General features: G+C 41.6%; 1 protein-coding gene across 5 annotated transcripts in view; it reads right to left on the reverse strand.

Moving 5' to 3' along the window:
• Positions 1 to 17106, reverse strand: part of LOC120794668 (receptor-type tyrosine-protein phosphatase epsilon-like) — a 53313-nt gene that overhangs the window by 26008 nt on the left and 10199 nt on the right. For all 5 annotated transcript variants that reach the window (XM_040135916.1, XM_040135914.1, XM_040135915.1 and 2 more), the window contains exon 2: positions 1149 to 1434. The gene's annotated coding sequence lies outside the window, so the exon portion shown is untranslated. The remainder of the gene's footprint in view (positions 1 to 1148; positions 1435 to 17106) is intronic.

Genomic DNA, 17106 nt, shown 5'->3' on the forward strand with positions numbered 1-17106 from the left:
AGCTTTGGGAAAAAAGCGAGGGCAAAACAACCTTCCAGCAAGAAAAAAAAACGTCCTTGCTATTATGAAAACATTTCAAAAGTTCATTTGAAACATTGAAGTGTCCTTTATCTTCCTCATTTAACTAGAACTCTACGAAAACTTCACATTCTCCACAGCTGACATTTGTGATGTGAAATCTGGGTCGCGCTCCTAATAAAAGCTACTGCTCTTGCACACAGTTCCCTGTGTGTAGGACTCCGTGTGTGTGTGTGTGTGCGCCTGTCTGTATGTGTATGCGTGTTTCTGCAGTGTAAGCACATGCTGTCCTCCATCTGCTGTTAGATAGACTGTTTCCTTTCCTGTGCGTCCCGCCAACCAGCCAGCCTTCCTGTACCGCTCTGCTCCAGAGGGGAAATGGGAGCGAGACTGCCACACACTCCTGACAAAAACCCTGGATAAGATACGTACACACGCAGACACAGACACAGCTGGACAGACAGTGATTTATCCACACAATTTAACACAAACACACTCACAAATAGTCTCCTCTCCTTTCTCTTTCCTTCCGTTTTAGGCTTTGGGCTTTGTTTTCCAGTCCTCCATCCACTGTATGTTCCCTTTGTCCTTATTTTATCATGGTCACACACCTCCACAAGTCATTAAACAGCTTGGTGGGGACTAAAATATTTGAACTGCACAACAATGAAGGGGATTGTTAAGTACAGGAAAATTCAAAAGCACGGGTGTTGAGGGGCCTTAGCAGCTATAAAACAGCTAAACATCAATTCAGTGTAATTTCTATTAGCCACTGAGCATAAGTTGTAATAACAGGAAAATGATACTCACTTATTTCTTTTTGTCTGGATTCACTTCCATCTCTGTCTGCTTTTGTTTTCCCATCATACCTAATACAGTGATACCTGTAAGTCGGTTTGAATAAGCTGCAGTATGCAGGGTCAAGTTAATGACGTTTTTAACCACTGTACACTATATTGTTTTACACAACTGTCACACTTCCTGTTTCTCGGCCCTTGGACCGGCTGACACAAGACAACCAACTGGAGCCAGATTGAGGAAATGACTGAAGGGCCACAAACGTGCTGGGAGCTTGTGATAATAAGTCTATCAATATACAGTTTGATGCAGGCCACCGTGAGCTGAATTACCTGGATGAGTGTTGATTCAATGTACGCTGATACTCAGATCCATAATAGCAGGTCACATGGTGCTGACCGAGTCCAGCAGTCACATTGTTGTCATCGTTTTCAGTGAGGGGTCGGACAGAAGCTGGAGGTGGAGAGGGTGAGGTCTGTTCTCACAGCCCAGCGAGGAGAGATGGATCCCCGGATCAAGGGGCGGTGAGTTATGGGTCTCAGTGCTTCAGTTCCAGCAGCTCGGCGGTCAGCCTGAATTTTTGTAGAGTACCGCTGCAAAAGGGATGCTGCTCACCACCTTTAGTGTAACAGAGAGTGAGAAGGACAGACAGCATGTTAGACAACATGAGCAACAAAGACCATGGGACAGATAAGGGGGAGAGGCTGGAGGATGGGGAAGGTGTGATGCAGTTCCTGTCTTAAGCCATAACAGTATGTTGCAAGAAGAACAAAGTGAAGTAAAGATAGAGGACAGCTTCCCCAAAGAAGGAGATTGTGAAATAACAAGAAGACCCTAGAGCACTGTGAAGCATAGCATATATCCTCTATGGGTTGCCCTTCAAACATGATGATGCCATTTAGCTTTGAGGGAAATTCAGAAAAAAGTACATTTTTCTCTTCGGCATATGAATGGTGGAAATAGCACAAAGTCATAGAAGGTGCCCAAGGGTGATATGCAGATGGTCACAAAATGTAACCATGGTGAAGAAAAGACTGTTAAATTAGTCAGAGGAGTTCAATGGGTTCATTTTTTTGGGGTAACATTTTATAAAGCGCCTGCAATGCAAATTAGTCTTCTAAATCCAGCAGACACTAACTCAGAGTGCACGTCTCTTTTCATCCATGCTAACTTCATTTACAAACTAAAAAAATGTTTTCCCCTGATTTCTAAATCTACCGATGGCAAAAATATCAGCTCAGATTTAGTGCATAGTTTTACATAAAACTGGTCTCATTACCAACATATTTATTTTGATCCCTGAAAGAGTGAATGCTTTTTTTTTTTTTTTTTTTTTTTTTTAAATTTTACTATTGCAGTCTGTTTGGGTGAGAAAACACTGGTACTGCGCTGTGCATAAACTGTAGTGGAGATGCAGGTTGGTGCCATCTAATATATAGTCCCTGCCATTACCCAGGGGAGGCCAGAGATGAGGGTATTTGGGGAGGAGTGGGGTGTGAGGAAAAAAAAAAAAAAAAAGAGGACAAGGAGCACAATTTATCTACCTGGGAGCACTGAGCAGCCCAGGAATCTGAACGAGGAGTTTTTGCATGGAAACCTTGTAAGTACAGTTTTACATTCAACTGAAGGATTCTGGGTGAAACCTTTCACCGTCAGATTAAATTCTTGAAAATATGAAACCGTTCCCAAAAAACTAAAAACTCCCAAGACTCACAAGTCTTCTTTTCTCTGCTGTTGCAACTTTGACATTTTGGAGATACAGGGTTCTTGCCTGACAGCGGCAGGGGGCATACCTACTGGTTGCTATGGCGACGCTTTCATCTAGCGGAGCAGAGGGGAGGGGCTATCTCTCCGTGTTTCTCTTTTACTAAGCTGTAACGATAAATGAATGGACACATCTTCCAGAGCCCACCCCATCTCCACCCCTTTCCCCACTGGAGCTCAACGAAAACAGGCAGTCAACACTTGCTCTATGACATCCCGGAAAATAAGATGTCATGCACGAGAGCCGTGACAGCCAAATAACGGCACAAGCCACAGAGTCCGTGCTCAGAAGGCAGGATAGAGTGGAATGAAGATGGAGACTGGATCAAAAAAGGATCATTCTGCTGAACAGCTTTTCCTGGGAAAGCACTGCGAGGTAGTATTTCAAATCATATATCATCTCATGTTCATAAATAAGTAATACGAGGTCTGACAGTGTGGAATCAGATCAAGTATACTATTGAATAATAGAAGAACTTTCCTGTAATGCAAATCGAATGCAGAGCACCATGCTCGACAGCATCAGAGGGGCACACAGCTACACATGAAGGCCGCTGAAAGCAGAATACGATTTGTCCGTGTACCATCTACTCATATCCCGTGCTTTGTGGAACAAGCTGTAGTCCATTTAAAAAGGCGGTCGCCAAACATGCGCTCTCACAGCAATAACTGGGCAGTATTGCCAACTGTTGCTATGGTGACAGTCCCACCCAGCCAACGGGTACTGAACACTCAAAAAAGGTGAGAAAAGGTAGTTGTGGGAGGTGAGAAAAATAAGGTATAACAGGCTTTTACTTGTCAAACAATCTTCCCCAGGTTGTGCTCTAAAGGTGAAGGAAAACTTAATTCCTGACTTAATTACTGATTACCACAGTGCATGTGATAAACACCAGATTCCTATGGGTTTTACTCATATACTCGATATGACTGTACTTGACTTGGCAGCCAAAATGTTCTCAGCTATGTAAAGAAAGAAAATACAGGTACCACTTACTGATAAGGGACCAGTTTTAAAGGGGTTTAGAAGCTGTGATTGATGGCATTATTAGCAGTTAAGAAATCATTTCCTAATGTTTGCTCAAATGGGCAATGATTCCCATGATATTACTTCACATACGCAAAACTGAAAGAAAGGCATACTAGTAAACTCATCTGTGCTTGTCCTGAAGTTTGTGCGGCTCCATGAACATAGAGGCGCAAGAGGGGAAACATGCTTTAAGTCCGTAAAAGCTACGCTCTATAAGCACAGCACTGCGTTGCAACTTCTTAAAAAGAATCTCTGAATTTGGATGCATGACCTCTCCGTGCTTCATCCGAAGGTAAAGTACAACATGTGGACTTCTTACAGCTGTAGGGTTAAAAAAACACAGCTTCACCAAAACTCTCACACGGCTGTTATTTCCCTGACAAGCCCCTTAGCTCAGCTGGAGACACATAGTACCAAGGTGACAAATGCCAGCTCAAAGAACGATGGATACCTCACACACCTATATGCATACACATGGAGATGTACAACTTGGCTCTTGGACTCATCCACCTCCTCAGGGTTGTGGTCAATCAGATTAGAGCATCATACTGAGATCTCCAAGTGCACCAACACAAATCCATTTATAGAGATAAGCTTTCAGGGCAACCGCTACCACACACACACACACACACACACACACACACACACACACACACACACACACACACACACACACACACACACACGGCCAGAGTGAGAGATGAGAGATGTCGCTTCACCCGCTGAGTTGCTATCGGGGCCCAGCATCAGCACAACGCTGTGTTTACAGAAGTCCTCTCTGACCTGAGTAACACGGTGCCTTCATAAAGACGTTCAGGGGGTCTCCTCGGGGGGTCGCAGGATAAATCTCAGGGGTAGTAAGATGATTAACAGGATAAAAAAAAATAATAAAAAATGTCTCAAGCATAGAATTAGTTTTTCTTTCAGACTTTTTGCTAATGAAAACACAAAGATTATTGGATCATTTTACTTTCTCAGGCCTCTAATAATTAGTCAAGTAAATCAATATGTAAAGGAAAAAAATATATATTTTACTAACACAACTAGTATACATGCAATATGTGATGAGGGATTGCATGCAATTAAACAATTCTGTTTTCACAACTGACAGTTTCATACTCCGGCAATTAATAAAATGTGAGAACATGACTGTGCTGCGTAATGGAAAGTAATAGAATATACAGTAACATGGGGGTGTTAAATTTTTCATAACGAGGCTTTAATTAGAATAGAGCAGGAGCAACAGTCTAGCAAGTCAGTGTTAGAGAGATATAAAAGTGACAGAAGTGTCAAGGCTCATTGTGATATATGGTGTTTACAGGCAAAGTAAAAGGGACAAAATCAGCCCCTAGATGAAAACTGCAGCAGCAGAAGTTATAAAAAATGGAAATGCAGTAGACAAATGCATGCGTGTGGAATTTATCCCTCTATGATCAAATGTGAATAGAGCCATATCCCTGATGAGCTGTCCACACAATGTGTGCTTAATGTTCCAGAGCGAGAGGACAGGCGGCAACAAGGAGTGCGATTCTGTTATCTGAGACTACCTCGCCTGTTCGCCTCACTTCCAAGCACACCGGTGTATCTTGGCATCCAGGACTGAGTGAGTGGCCCGTAGCCAAACCAAGCAGGACGTGAATGTGATAATATCATATAGCAGCTCTTCTAAACTTGGCAATCGCTGTAATAATCAAATATCTGGAAATTTCCTAAAGGGCCCAGGCAGGACTAGATCATTTACAGACAGACTGTGTATATGACAGACTACATCAATAGTGTTATTTATTTAGTGGGCAGCTAAATGAGAACCCTGATTTAATACTTACCTGTGGCTCTCTCAGATCAATAACCAACAGAGTGATGGAATAAGCCTCTGCAATGTAAGAAATGTCCAAAATCCATCAATAATATAAGTGAACAACTGCTGCTAAGGCCAGGTGCAATGGCTTCCAGATGGTTTTAAAAAAAATATATATGTATATTTATAAGCTCTCGTGAGCTCTCTTCATATTTCATATATGTTAACACCATTAGAGCTTGGTATGAGATTCTTTTTTTTTTTTGTTGTGTATCATTATAAGAGCAGACATACAGCAGAATTAGTGCTGACCAACAACGCAAGTGCACTAAAAGTATGGCAATGTCTGTCATGTTGGTTGGTTGGTCCGTCTGTTGGTCCTTCGAAGCACTTTGGTCCAGACTAAACTCTCTCATCAACTATTGGATGGATTGCCATGACATTTGGCACAGACGTTCATGCCCCCTCCTCAGGATGAACTGTAATTACTTTGGTGGCACCTCAACATTTCGATTTCCGCTATCATCAAGTCAAAATTTCAATTTGTCCAGTACTTTCATTTATGACCACATGCTGATGTTGAAACTGATCAACAACACATCAACATGGAAGTATATCCCATGTATCACTGTATTCTGACTCACAGTATATTGTTGTCTCAGGCGTTCTTGTGATTTTACTCCTTTCCTGCTGCAGCCTGTGGCTATAGTATAAAGATGTTGTTTACGGTGTTGTTTGTTTAATGTCTGATGAAGGTCTGAGCCAAAAGGTTGTTTCTTTAATCAATAATGTGCTGTCGGTGTGTGGGAGTCCGCCGCGTTTTCATCATAGTCCATTCTGCCAGCGCCCTCCTTATGAATTTGCTCTAGATCATATACTACTTGAGTTGAAAAACAGTAAGAGAGATGATCAGTCTGGACAGGTCGTCACACCAGTTCTAAGTTTCAGTCCCAAGACCCAGACATGACCTACAGCTGGCCAGAGGTCTTGAAAAATCCTCAGTTCCTAATAACGGCAGCATGTAAAAACCGACATTATTCAGCCTTTCACCCCACAATCCGATACACATGCCTTCAGTGGTGTTGTCTCTCTTCCCTTCCTCCTCTCCCATCCTTTCCCAAAGCTTATTCTCCCAGGCGCCTGGGAGCAGCTCAGACAGAATGAGGTTAGGATTTAAGTCCCCCAGCCGAGGATTCCCTGCAACACTTAAACTCCATGAACCCCACCTGGTAAATATTCATGACAGTGAAATAGTGGTATTCCGGGACAAGTGGCGAGAAATAAACACATCTCCACACATTGGCAGCTACAAACCAGTCTGTAATACACACCCAGAGACACAAAACCACACAGAGACTGACATTAAGGGGGATGTAAGAAACATGTACACCCACACAAAAGTCCTCTGGATTTCTCACTCTCTGTGTGTGTATATCTGGCTACAGCCCAAGGCTACATGTCTTGTCTGTCTGCTCAACCTTGTCTCGGAATGGAAATGTTTTGCACGTCAGAGAGAGCCATGAACGCCTCCACATCTTTCACAGGGAACTGCCAAAAGTAGGGACCGGAGTGAGAAACCAAAACACAAATCATAGCTGTGAAGTCATATGTAATGCTGCTCTTTCTCAGAAATCGGTATCATTCAGATCATTGATACAGAGAGGCCAGGCTGTCTTTGGGAAAAGTAACAGTTACATGAACAAAAAACAAAAACAAAACATGGATGAGAATTGTTTTAAGCGTGGCTCTAGAAGACACACTCAAAACTTCAACCACACTGTCCCTCTTGTACCCATAAATCTAACACCTTTGGCTACTGGTCAGGAAAACTCTCTGCTTCACATCTTTGTCATTGTATGAAGCTGACTCAGAACACTCTCTGTCCACAAGCAGGAAGAGGAACAGTTTAGATCATATCCTGTGTGTGAACTGTGGTTTACAGCCAAACAAGAGGGGTATAAAATTAGCTGGACTGTGAGAACTAGAAAGAAATGGAGAGTGAAGGGGCCATCCTTAACCCCGGCACATATAAACAAAGAAGCACAAAAGGACACAGGAGAGGGAAAGCGTTGGAGCCATGATTGGAACAGCTCTGGGTGCACCATCTTCCTGTTGACTGTGATAACTGCTTAGACTAACACAGATGCCATCATTTGCTCAACATTGACTGAGATGTTTGGCACTACAATAAAAATAAAAAAAAATAAAAAAATTAAAAAAAAAGAGATGATGATGGCATCATATATTATATATTATAATTGGTTCTATATACATAATAACCCAAAACACTGTTTTGTATTAAAAGATCCCAGAATGTGTATTAGTGTTATAGACCCTGTTTTTTCCCTGATTTTAATGTAGTCATTAAAAGGTGAGATACCTTTTGATGTTTTTAATTGAGTGCTGATTAGATTGGGAATGATCATCACGTGGTGAATAAATGTTCGGTGTTTCCAGATGTTTAAACCTGCATTTACAGATTTATTTGGGGGCAGCAAAAACAAGCTGTAAAGAAAACATTGACATATTATCTCCTTTCAGGTTGACATGGCTAACTTGTCGGCAAACAGTTGCCTACATACACATACACAGCAACACTAGTATTCATTTGGAGTCGTGTTTGTGTGTCCACTATTTAATCTCTCTTTAGATTCTTCTCTCCACCATCTCCTGAAGGAAAAATCCCAATTTGTTAGCTAGTCGCTAACTTTGTCTGTCTGCCATTTGATGCTGGGCAGGTTGTGTACATCAGGTTTAACGGAGCTTTTTTGCAGAAAACAGCTGCGACCTTAAATTACACCATGAGAGAAGTGACACTGAATCGAAATGGTAAAGCTGCAGACTGGAAAACAGGGGAACTGCACAGTCAGATGTTTTCTGTGGGTTTGTCGCTAGGAGTGTAGTGTAGCGGGTGTGTTGATATAAATATGTTGATTATAGTAGCTTTAACATTCATTTCAGTTTGAATATTGTCTGGCCTGCTCTGCTCAATCAGAAGTGAGATCCTGCATTGTGGACATGTCCTGCATTGTGGACTAAAACTCTGAAGTTGAACACACCTGTTACACCAAGATGTTCAGATTAGCATGCTGTAATTATTCAGATTAATCCTTAAGTTATTACAGTAGCAAAGTCAAGTGAACTGTGATCGCACTACCACAGCTCAACACCTCCATAATGCCCAGACGACAATGTGCTCAAGACAGGAAGTAAGGAAAGACGCCCTGTAAACTTAAATCAACAGGATATAGATAATTTACAGGGTAACATCCACTGCACTCATGAGTAGTGACCAGCCACGCCTGCAATGAAGTTCCCCATCCTTTTTGTATCTTTTCTTCAAAGGCATCACTTCAGCTGATCTACGGGCAGGGTTGTGCGCAAAAGCACATACTGTTATCTGATCATCAGACAGAGGGGAACTTGGACCCCACACCCTACCCTCCTTCCAGGAAACGGTCATGTAAATACTCTGTAAATACTCTGCTGTATGACCATCTGATATGTAACGTGAAACATACTGAGGCTGCAGCTTGGAGGGCAAAAGGGTGAGATTTGCAGGGCCGGTGGCAGTTACGCTGACCACAATTTCGATATTTCTAAAAATGAAAGTTAAGATGGAATTTCATCTCTTGCTGCAGACGTGCTGTGCATTTCATGAACAGGTCGAGAGAACTGAGTCTTGTTCTTCAGGAAATTGCATTTCTGTCTGCCACACTTCAAACAATATCAAAAAAAGAGGATTTCACCTCCGATCGCAAATTATCTAGGAGCTGAGATTACTATATGCAAATACCATGGTGTGTTATTTCAATTTATTTCCTAGCAGTGTTACAGCAACCCAGAGGGAAATCTTGATTTGAGGAGCCAAGAGAGAAGCCCTGCCCTGGTACTCTATCCTTAACAGGTAACAGGAAATTGGCCATTCAGCACATCATCAGCCAGCAGACTGATGGATGGCAAGTCACACTCAAGCTGCGACACCATTGATTCTCTTCTCATAAAACCCAAGACTGCTGATTCAAGATAATGTTACATTTTTAAAGGCTTCACTGTGATATTGTGGTGATACATTCAGCCCATGAAACTGATAAATGAGTTCAGGCAACATTGACAGGTAAGATTTACTTCCACGGCATTGATTTATTTGTCTGGTCATGTGCATTATTTATAGCTCATCGTTAGATGCGTATTTTCAATCCTGGTGCAGTATCAGGCTTTTAAATAGATTATCTAGAAGGCTGCAAAATTCCAACCATTGTGTAAAACTTGCTTTCCCGAACCTCCTGAAAAAGGAGGAAATTAAATGTTGTCTTGTAATAAACATATCCAGAACTGTCACAACAGTGAAATACCGTACATCCAATGAACGCCATTTAATGACATTTCACAGTATTTACCACAACACAGTTCATCATGATAATATGAACTGTGACTTTGTTAATAGCCTGCACTGATCCAAAACGTCAGTGCTCTTCTTACCCTTGTCTGTAAATCAGACTGAAGCTACAGTAAATATCACTGTGCTCAGGTCAAGTGATATTTTGTAACCCTGCATCTTTTCAGCGTCCACATAGTTTCCATCAAGTTCACACTAGGTCAACTAAAGACGCAACTTCTCTCTGTTTTGGCCTTCCATCCACACCGAGCCACAGCCTTTTTAGACGCAAAAATTCAATTATTTTGAAAGTCTGGACAAATCACTGTTTCCCCACAACAACAGAGATGGGGAAACAACATACTACATCTGTTCAGACACGGTCTCCTGCAGTTTGGCAGTATACTTGAAACAAACTAGTTTGCTTTGTGTAAATTTGTTTACACGAAAAAGCGAGAAGTAGTGGTTTGAAGAATGAAGCAAGAAGAAAGCATCAGAGACTGTTGCTGTTACAATGATTGTGAAAGCACTTCGTTTGAAGCATACTGATGCATTTAAGGACAAACGAAATGAATGATACAGTTTCCAAGTTCTAATCCTGTGTTAATTTGTCATTTATCTCGTTAAATTCTAAATATGTATTTTTTAAAAGTCATTTTTGAGTATTTTATATCAATATCCCTCTCTTTCCTCTTCCTGTAAAACACAAAATATTTGATGACTCTGGATGACTCTTCCTGAACTTGGCGGTGTTTAAATAAATTTCTCCAATCAAATATCATTTGGGGTGATGTTGGTTTTGTAAGACGACTTGATGATCATAAAACATTAATTTGATTGATTTTTTAGTCGAGCCTGGTTAACTGGCAGCATTTATTTATTTATTTATTTTATTTATTTAGTTAGTTATCGGGCATTTGTCCTTAATTTGACAGTCACAGTAGACACACAGACAGGAAACATGGGCAGTGACAAATGGAAGTATGACATGCAACAAACAACCCTTTACCCAATTTGACCTGGTTTGATGCAATTATATGGCATATGTCTTAACCATTTATCAGCCACGACAAAATGAAAGCTTCCTGCTCATAAAAGATGTAACATGTAAAAGACAACTAAATCATTTCCTGCAAAGCACAGTATGAGTTACCGTGGAGAGCAGGAGGGAACACAGTGAAGGTTTAACCAGCTGAGACTCAGCAGAGTAATCAGACTTCCTGTTCCACTCCAACAGTCATTGGCTGTGATGCACAATTTTGTTGTTTTTTGAGCAAAAACAGACGGAAAAAGATGACATCGGCCCCGTTTTTTAAATTTTTTATTTATCTAGGCAGTTCAGTGTGGACAGAGACAGTGTAGTTTCAGTGGTAGCTCCAGTCTAGCTAGTATCGGACTTGGCCATCACTGGAGGGATGAAAGGTTCCGGGCTTGTCAGAAAGTCATGCTACCTGTCACGGTGATTACTGGCGTGGCTCACTGGAAATAGCTGTAAACAAAAAGGCCCACGTGCACAGCTCTGAAGAGAGGAGATAAGAAGATGTACTAGGGGTTTTGATGGGGAGGAGGGTGGGGGTCACTGGTCATTGTGCCAAGCTAGCAGCTGTGTGATGGATTTCACACACATCTCTTCGTCTATCTCTTCATCCCTTTGTGTCAAACAAAGAGCAAAAGAGCCCCTTCTGCGTGCACGCAGTAGAGGATCACCATTTTGCCATTCATGCCATTTGCCCTCGCTGCGTATCGTGCATGGGTGAGCAAACACACCCCCATGGTCCTTTGGCATGCTCAACACAGGCATGCAATTATTGTGTTTGTCAGCCACACTGGTCTCAGGCAAGAGTATTTTCAGGAATGAAAGGAAAACAAATACAAAACAAAACAGTTCTCATTTGCCATTAGGAGAGCTGGTTGAATTCAGAGTGAATCCGTGGATATATCTGACAAATCCAGCAACATGACAGCCCCGAATTGTCTGGGCTGGTATCAGACAAGTGCAGCTCTTTGGCTACACAGCACAGAAAATCTGAATAGGATATTGCATCCCTCATGACATAAGCCGTAAGCAGTCCTCTTCATTTTTAGAATCAGTGACATTACACAAACAAATAACAACAGAGATGCCCTGTCAGCCTCTCCAGAGAGTCAAAAATGTGCGGATTAGACTGTCATTAATACTGAATCTGGATTATAGCAATCCTGAGGCAGCTCTACAGCTACAGATTACTTCTATCCCAGCCCCAGCAATAAAAGACAATGGCACTTTTTGTTCCCCCAGAACTGACAGTACTGCACTGTAACAAAGGAGGACTCATTTCTAATAGGGTCAGGAGTGATTAGACAAGCGGCAGCCCTGGCAGCCCATAGAGGGGCCCAAGATCCCTCAGAATCCCCCAGAATCAGCCTGGATTTGTCAGATTACAACCTCACCAACTCCAATTAGCCTATTAGTGTGGTTAGCTGTTGTAAAAGGGGTAAAAAAAAAAAAAGGCAAAAAAGTCTCTAGGCTTCAACTTTTGAAGATATTTAATTTTAATATGGGCCTGTACTAAAAACAGATTCAGTATTAACAGCACATATCTTTGCAAGACAGATCAGAGTTACGAGAAGCACTGTACTGTGGTTTAAAAAAAAAAAATGGCACCCAACTGTCTAGACATCGTCACATTTATTGTGATGGCAGCCCATCCATTATGGCCGTTGTGAGCACTGTTGTGCTTTTGATGCATAATTTATTTGCCCCCCACAAAAAAGGTCTTAGATTTTACACTGAGACCTCTGAAACTGTACCAAATGTAGGCACTGAAATGGATCAAAGTGTTGTATTGGCATCAGTGTTGTTTTTAGCAAAACTGAAGTGCTTCATCACAACTTATCTCTGCACAACTTCAAGCCAAAACTAGAAATATACTAGATGGCATGATGGTTTCCTGCTATCTCAGGTAGAGCTAGATTTTAAGGAAATTTAACAGAAATGTAACAGTACACAAACCGTAAAGCATCTGTTTTCCTCTCTTATGAGATTAAAGAGTGTGATATCTTGGGTTTCGTTAGCATTCTTTCATTCACAATAAAGCGTGTTATTGTTATTTCAAAAGGAAGAAATCAAAAAAAAGAAAAGACACCAAGTAGAGAGAGAGAGGAGATCAGTGGGAGTTGCAATAAACAAGAAGTGAAGACAGGAAAATATGAAGACTGAGGGGGAGGAGGAGAGAGAGAGAGAGAGAGAGAGTATACAGATCAGCCAGCTGACCTGTCCTCGCCCCACAAAAACAAATGACATCAGAGTAGTTGCCAATCAGCTGACGTGACTCAGAGAGAGGCTGTTAGAACCCACTCCAGCCTTTTTTGTCTGACATTTTGCGATTACACTATCAAAAAGGAGAAAAACTGCTCACTGCAAATCACACCACGGATTAGTGAAATCTCACATAAGTCACATAATGTTTGAATACAGAAAATCACATTCTTCATCGTAACCTACAATGGTATGGATGTTTTGAGCAAGTAATCAAGCACGGCCTCTTATTCTTAAAGTAAAAATCTCTCCTCTGTCAAGTGCTTCTCCAAAACACACCTCACTATAATTCAATTCTAGACATATTAAAAGGGAATCAATTTAGAGGAAAAAATGTAAAAGCAATTACAACGGCTGATACGGTCGACCCTAATGAACGTAATTACATTCAGCTCCAGTGACAATGCATAAACCTTCACAAATGGCAGTGCTACAGGTGCTCCCACTGACCGCAATTTCAAAGCCAACACGCTCACCATGCCCATATGAACTGGACTCCATTGCCTGTCATTAGAGCAAGAAAAAGTGCTATGACTCTACGGACCGCACTTGAGTAAATTAAATTCCAATTGACTGATCGCTATACCGCTCCCCTGAACAGCGATTGCCCAATCAAATCTTAGCGTCTGTAACTAGACACGGCGGGCCCGTCGAGGTTCGGATGTGCCCACGTGCTGAAGCTGTGCGCATGGGTTTGTAGGAAGAGCGAGTGAGTTTATTTTAATTTTTTTTATGTGTTTCAAAAAGCAAAAACACAAGAGCTAATGCGTAAGGATTGTTTATCTGATCTATTATGAGATGTAAACTTTAGCATATCTGGCTAACTAGCTTACTACCTACAGTCGTGATAAAGCCCAGCGTTGCGTCCAAGGCCAAGAGTGTAGCATATCATTATATATCACTAGCTAATACATTAGCTAATGATATGCTAAACTGCGACATGTAGCTTTAGCTTTTAGCACAATATAATGTATGTGTAGTGTAAAACTCTGCTAGTTACAGCAGATAAAATCTGCCAGTGAAAGTTGTCGTTTCAGACGACAAAATCAGCAGCCGCAGACTAGAAATGAGAAGCCCGCTTTTGTTTTCTTTGGTCTCAGGTCGGGACCCTATCTTTTCAAATTACTACAAGTTTAAAGTGGCGAATCTGCCACTGTCATTGCAAACTGCATTCTGCGCTGTCCACGAACCGAAAGCTTGACAGGCAACTGAAGCTGAGGGGAACAGAGGTTAGCAGTCAGTTACACTTTTTAATCTTTTCTTAGTAATGAAGAAAGAGGAAATGAAGACTCTATTCATGCTCACAGTGTTTAGATACGCTCACCTGACAGCTAGTGTAGATTTTGTTTCTGAACTCATTAGGTGGAATAATTATGTCACAGTTAAATTGTATCTATGTATTTTGAGCCTGTATAAGGTCTGTTTAGGTTTGCAGTATTTGTAGACCCTGGATTAAAACAGATTTTGTGTGTTGAACGCGAATAAACACGTTTAATCTTAAACAAACCCCTTTTTCTTTTTTAGTTTTTGGTTTTGAAATCAGGAGAGGCACTTCTTCTCAGGGCATCACACACTGGAGAGTGCTGACAGAAAATCATTTCAAATCTGGTGAACATCCAAAGGTCAAAAGCAGAGTGTGCTCCTGCTAATCAACCCACCTACTGTTCCAGAACAACAATCTGAACGCCTTGTTTAATCGTCCATTTCTATGTCACAAATTAGACAGAAGCCAATTTTAATGATAAAATACAGACAAGAGATACTGAAATATACTGTTAAAGTACCTCTCTTTGACTCACCATTACATTAACAAAAATCCCGCACTAGAAATAAAATATAAAATAATAAATTATCTGATTTACTGCATCTGAATTCAGTGTGAAACAACACAGCGGTGGACACCAGCTGTTTCAATGCAAAGCAATGCAACTTTTTCTTGCTGATTTCTAGCAGAAAATGCTCAATTCAGCAGGTTTAGTGACAGATGAGTGGGGCCAGTGAGTGAGTGCCTTTGTACACTGTCCTCTGTCAACTGCCCAGAGTGTTTGATGTAGATAAGGTTGTTGGAAGGTGACAAGATACGGAAATCTGTACCAGACAAAATACTTAAAACAAAGTTTTGTAATGAGGTCCCACAGAGTAAAATGTTGAGCTGCATATTAACCAGGAAAACATGTGAAAAAGTGGGACATCATGATGCGCTGGAACACCGCGGAGAATTCCAGGTCTGTCTGGGGGGGCCTTCCAGATAAGAAGAGCTAAAATAAGTGCTCAACAAAGCAAAATGGTTTGGATTAATCATTAGATGATAACAAATTCCCCTTAAACATCACTGTGATACTTGTAATGTAGGAGTGCAACTAACAACTGTTTCCCTTATTCTACTCTTATTTTTTACTATTAATCAGTTCGGTTTGTAGACTATAGACCTTCAGAAAATGTCCCAAAGTCCCACATGATGTCTTCAAATTGCTTGTTCTGTCTGACCAACAGTCCAAAACCCAAAGAGATTCAATTTACAGGTCTATAAAATAGAGAAAAACGGCAAATCCTCACATTTATGAAGCTAGAAGAAGCAAGTGTTTGCAGCAGCATTTTTGCTTGATCAATAACATGAAAAAATTAATTGGTTATTAAAATTGTTGTTAATCAAGTTACTTTCAATCATCATGAGCAATGCTATAAGTTATTCTCTGCTTTATCAGCTGCAAATAAAAAGCTGGGCACGGAGGTTATGTGGCTTTCCCCTCGTCTACATCACTGGATAAATCATTCCGCAAAAAATAAACCCAAACAAATTAGTTCAGAACCCAATGTTAACCATGCTGGCGCATCGATGTCATCTCTGGCAAACGCTGTATGCTTTTAGAGAAGAGATCCCACAAGCGGGCACCCCCTGCCACCATCACCACAGCAGGATCTGAAGGCAACCTAATTGGACACATGCAAATGAAAGATGTGTTAAAAATTCCTCTTCATCATGGGGGGTTGCGTTTTGGCACAAGCAACCAAAGCTCCCTGTGTTTAAAGTCTCTCAGTTGTGCTTGTTGTTGTAGCTGGAACTGTAATATACACCCACCCCCTTTTCTCTCCCTCTTCCTTCATTCTCTTCATTTCCCCCTCCATAGCTTACACCCAACCCACTTACGTATTTCGACAATAACCAATTATGGCACAGGAATACAGGGTGAAATGTGTGGCCTGGAGCATGTAGAATTTTATATCAGACTCCACACTGATATGATAGTAACAACATGGGTGGGGACGCTGTAAAAACAACCTTCTGCTTCGCCTTACCCATATTTTTGGATATCATGAAAAATGACAGCCATGGTGGCAGCTAGTATCGAGCTACCGCCGACACACTAATGAAAACAATCTAGCAGAGCCGCGGGAGTTCTGGCTGTTTATGGGACAAAAGTGCACCGCGCTGACGGACCAACTGCTCACTGCTCACTGCTACAGCCACACAAAAAGGAGCAGTGAGCAGCTCCAGCTGAACACGATGAAAATAGACTCCAACAAGTCTACGCTAATGAGTTTTTGCCATGGGACTGAAGGCATCTCCCTGGCTAACTAAGCAGCTAACTAGTCCCCTGCTGTGGCCCAGCTGCTGGATGTGATACTACAGTAATGAACTGGTAGCATTTCAGAGCCTTTTAGATATTTCCTGTTGTAGTTCAGCCTAGTCACACAGGCATCACTGATGGCTCAGACCGCTTTATCCACGTTTTGGATTTAGTTTAAAAAGCTGCCTTGGACACAACAGAAAAATCAAATACAACCCTGCAAATAAACACCGAGGCAACGCAAAGGCGGTCCCTGTTTGGAGACAAAATCCCACCATGCAGAGCCTAGTTCATCCCAGGCAGTCATAAAGGACTGCAAATGAGGGAGTGTCTAAGTCTGTTCAGAGGGCAAGGCGTTTTCCCTCTCCAGGGAGGACAGATCTGATGATCAAATCCTTTCCTGTCTCCTTGTTGAGCCCCTCTCCGCAGCAGACTGAGGGTGATTTTTCAGTCTGT

The sequence above is a fragment of the Xiphias gladius genome, chromosome 9 (genome assembly GCF_016859285.1).
Source record: "Xiphias gladius isolate SHS-SW01 ecotype Sanya breed wild chromosome 9, ASM1685928v1, whole genome shotgun sequence".
Lineage (NCBI taxonomy): Eukaryota > Metazoa > Chordata > Actinopteri > Istiophoriformes > Xiphiidae > Xiphias > Xiphias gladius.